Consider the following 5,034-nt stretch of genomic DNA (forward strand, 5'->3'; position numbering starts at 1 on the left):
CAAATGTTAACAGCAATTTTATTTCTATAATAAGATTAGGGTGATTTTTATTTTCTTTTTTATACTTTGCTGTATTTTCCAAATTTCCACAGTGAACATGAATTGCTTTCATAATGAGGAAAAAAGAAAAACAATGAAAGGAGACACATTTTTTAAAAACCTTGTTATGTTCTTTTGAAATGTGTTTTTTACCGTTTCATTCCAGGATGCTTGGTTTTGCAATGCTAAGCTCTTTCTGAAGAGTTTTGTGCTGCATCCTGAGAGAATTGTCCAATAAAAGGAATTGGTTATTTTAGTACTTCTAGTAAAATAGAAAGCACACCTGCTCTGTACTCGGCAGACCTGTGTAGGTATTTCTGCTTTGCCCTTTCATGGCTGTGTGACCTTGGGTGAGTCATTCAAACTCTGTGAGGTTTGGATTCCATATCTTTAAAGGAAGCCATTTAAGCGTTCCTACTTCATGGGACCAAATGAGATAGTTTATGTAAAGTGTCTTGGACCATGCCTGGAGCATAGGAGGGGGTCAATAAATGGAAACCTATACAAACTACATGATAGGGTAAGTCATGAGATTCTTACAAATGGGAAGCAGTCATCCAGAGAAGAAAACTGGAGAAAATCCCTCTTGGAGAAAATTATCTTGGAGATAAGTACACCTCATATCATCATTCCCATTTTACAGAGGGAGTTCTATCAGAAAGGCCCTGCATAACACTTGGCCCAAGACCCTCCCAGGACTTCAGGTTTAAGAGCCGAATAAGCAGCAGAGCCCAGCTTCCTTTACTCTTGGAATATACTCTGCTGTTCCCTGAGCCCAGAATGACCTGCCATCCGTCTTCCCAGGTCTCCCCAAACCAACGGCAGCATCTCTTCCCACCGTCCACCAATATGATCCTCTCTTGTTCACTGTGACACATTTGTAACAGGAAAAGTTTCAAGCCATCCAGATGTCTGTGAGCTCCCCAAGGACAAGAACCGTGTCCATTTTGCAATTCCTGTGTTGTGTCCCTAGTTTCGAGTCAGATGTGAGCTAGAGTAGAAAGGAAACGAAGAGCCAACACATTGGAAAAGACCCTGATGCTGGGAAAGATTGAGGGCAGGAGGAGAAGAAGGTGGCAGGGGATGAGATGGTTCGATGGTATCATTGACTCAATGGACAAGAGTTTGAGCAAACTCTGGGAGATAGTGAAGGACAGGGAAGCCTAGCGTGCTGCAGTCCATTGGGTTGAAAAGAGGAGGACATAACTGAGCAACTGAACAACAACAACAAAAAAGGAAACAGGAAGATTCAAAAGGCCCTGACCCCTGGCTTCCTGGACACTCCAAACAGGTGATCTCATTCTTCCGCTAGCTGCTGTCAGCAGAGTCAAGAAAGTCAGCTACTGGCTGAACACAATGGGCAGGCTGTGTAAGATTTTGTAGGTCACAATGAGCAGTGTGGCTTTTAATGGAAAGGCAGAGATTTTTGCCTATTTGTTCACTGAAGTAGCCTCAAGAGCACTGCCTGGCACAGGTGCTGTGCTGTGCTTAGTGGCTCAGTCGTGTCCGACTCTTTGCGACCCCATGGACTGCAGCCCACCAGCCTCCTGTGTCCATGGGGATTCTCCAGGCAAGAATACTGGAGTGGGTTGCCATGCCCTCCTCCAGGGGATCTTCCCAACCCAGGGATCAAATCCAGGTCTCCTGCATTGCAGGCGGATTCTTTACCATCTGAGCCACTAGGGTGGGAAGCCTACCTGGCACATAGTAGACACTCAATAAACAGTTGCAAAAATAAATACCATGCAGCCAACAAAAATTCCTGCAACAGGAAGATATTTAAAATATATTGTTTCAGTGCTTTTATGTGTTCAGTGTTTTTAAAAGTTGATTATAGGAGGACTTCCCTGGTGATCCAGTGGTTAAGACTCCACGTAGTAATGCAGGGGCAGTGGATTCGATCCCTGGTCTGGCAACTAAGATCCCATGTGCCATGGGCCAACTAAGCCTGAACACTGTACCACTGAGTCCACGAAATCCAGAGCTTGCATGATACAACTTAGAGAGCTCATGTACCATAATGAAAAATCCCCACAAACATAACGAAGATTCTGCAAGAAGCAACCAAGACCCAGTCAGTCAAATAAATAAAAAATAAATAAAACTAAATTTAATTTAAAAATAAAACTTTTTTTAAAAGGCTGATTACAAAAGAGTATAAAACTGGGCAACCACAAATTGTTAACAGTGGTTGGCTGTGAATTTGACAGGGCAGTGAATTTGCTCCCCTCCTTATTTTCTGTTCTTCTAACTGAATATGTCCTAAAGAGCTTACAACATCTGCGCAAGAAAGGAGAGAAATAAATGAATAAATTGGATGAAGGAGTGGGACAGAAGAAAGGAAAGAGCTAGGGAGAAGACAGGTTAATTCAGGCTGTGAAATCTAGTTCATGCCCTCACCTCCAACCTCCATCTCTTTCACACACACACACTAACATCGGGAAGCCCTCCTTCCCTTTCTTGGCCTTGCGCTTGGCAGCATTTCAGGCTCTCTCTGCTTTTTCCAGCCCCCTCACCTCTTCCCTGAGGCCAGTGCCAGCAGCCCACTGCTGCCCAGGCCACAGCAGAGGCTGCCTTCAGATCTTCGAACAAAGGCAGTTAGCAAGGGCCTGCTGCCTGGCTCTTCTAATTGCCCACACTCCCGAAAAGAAAGGAATGACAGCTTTTTATGAGGAAAGTAAGAACAACTCAACCATTAGGCCCACAAGTGTGCAGAGCAGGACTCCCCAAAGTATATCCAGAAATTGCCAGGGACGGGAATCACATGGCAAGATGGCAACACTGCCCCAGGAGAGACGAGGCTGGCTAACCAGGATGGCCCCTTGCCTGGCTCTCTGAAGACTGACCGTTAATCTCCTAACATGAAATCAGATCTCTAGAAAAACTGGGTTCAAATCCCATCTCCATCATTCACTAGCTGGGTTCAGTTCAGTTCAGTCACTCAATCGTGTCCGACTCTTTGCGACCCCATTAATTGCAGCACGCCAGGCCTCCCTGTCCATCACCAACTCCCGGAGTTCACTCAAACTCACTTCCATCAAGTCGGTGATGCCATCCAGCCATCTCATCCTCTGTCATCCCCTTCTCCTCCTGCCCCCAATCCTTCCCAGCATCAGAGTCCTTTCCAATGAGTCAACTCTTCACATGAGGTGGCCAAAGGACTGGAGTTTCAGCTTTAGCATCATTCCTTCCAAAGAATACCCAGGACTGATCTCCTTTAGAATGGACTGGTTGGATCTTCTTGCAGTCCAAAGGACTCTCAAGAGTCTTCTCCAATACCACAGTTCAAAAGCATCAATTCTTCAGTACTCAGCTTTCTTCACAGTCCAACTCTCACATCCATATATGACCACAGGAAAAACCATAGCCTTGACTAGATGGACCTTTGTTGGCAAAGTAGCCTGGACCAAATCACACAACCCGGCTGAGCCTTGACTGTGAATGGGAGCAGTGACAGCATCAGCCTCACGGGGTTATTGTGGAGCTAAGAGAGAAAGCACCCAATTAGAGCTACTGACTGCTGTCCTTTATGAGCATACCGTTGCCTCTGCCTATGCACCCTTCCCCCACCCCTTTCCCAATCTCACTAATTCGTATTTGTCCTCCAGGTTCAGGTGTTCAGGTGTCACCTCTTCCAAAAAGCCTCCCTGACCCTTTCAGGCTGAGTTTGGTGCCCTTGCCCTGTGCTCCTGGTTTACACACACTTATCTGTGCAGGTCAGGGCACATTGGTTGTGAATGACAGAGACAGCCTCTGGCAAACTTAAATAGCGAGGGAGTTTATTGGAAGGATGTCAGAGCTCAAGAAATCAATGTGAGGCTGGAGAATGGCCCTTGAGAATGAACTAAAGATGCTCCAGGGAGCCAGAAAATAGATTCTGGGCATGAGGTCACCGCTCGGATGGAAACAGAACCTTGATCCTTTCAAGTGCCTTGTCCCTCTGCTCAGAACCAAATTCCATAGAGAAGGGTAGACAGCCCTTGCTAAAGGCACAGGCCAGGGTAGAGCAGAGCCTCCAATTACAGCCCCTCTATGGGGAGAGGTTACCCCATAAAAGAATTGATCTCTGAAATATGAGTGGGTGCAGGTCAATGAGTGAACAACTGAAATCTGTCTCAAATACAAGCAGGAATTTTGTCTTATTCACCCCTCTCCGAGTCTCTAGCACTTTACTTGGTGTGTCCACTAGTTTGAATGAATGTGTAATGGGGAAACCACAGCCTTCAAGGCAAGCGGAGCTAAGGGTCCCCTTTGGGGACCAAGGGCATTAATGGTTAGAAACACGGACTTGGGAGTCAGACAGAGCTGAGTTCAAGTTCTAGCTCTGCCTCATTTTTGACTTTGCTTTCTTTGACTTTGAGCAAATTGGTTTCTAGGCTTCAGTTTCCTTATCTGTAAAGGTATCTTTGTAAGTCTGTTGTAAGGATCCAAGAAGGTTCATGTAAAGAACTGACACAATGCCTGTGACATAATGGGGTCCCTAGGTAGCACTAGTGGTAAAGAACTCACCTGCCAATGCAGGAGACAAAAGAGACATGGGTTCAATCCCTGGGTTGGGAAGATCCCTTGGAAAAGGGCATGGCAACCCACTCCAGTATTCTTGCCTGGAGAATCTCATGGACAGGGGAGCCTGGAGGGCTACAGTCCATTGGGTCACAGAGTCAGACACAACTGAAGTGACTTAGCACGCATGCACACTGGGACATAATAAGTGCTCAATAAACCACACTCCTAATACTCCCTTGTTTTTATCACTGTTGTGATTATAGCAGGAGATGAGGGGGAGGGGAGAGATCTGCTAATTGAAACGTAGAGCCTTATGGAGAAGGAATCACTGTGATACGTGTGGGCCCTGTGGGAGGCCCCTAGATGACCCTGCCCCAAGGAAGCTCAGAGCAGAGTGAGGGAAACATGAATTCTCACCCGAGATAGAGTGTAAAAGTCATATTTTTTAAAAATGGACAAAAATGAAACTAACATATGATGAAAAATGTA

This window comes from Bubalus kerabau, chromosome 16 (assembly GCF_029407905.1).
Source record: "Bubalus kerabau isolate K-KA32 ecotype Philippines breed swamp buffalo chromosome 16, PCC_UOA_SB_1v2, whole genome shotgun sequence".
Taxonomy (NCBI): Eukaryota; Metazoa; Chordata; class Mammalia; order Artiodactyla; family Bovidae; genus Bubalus; species Bubalus kerabau.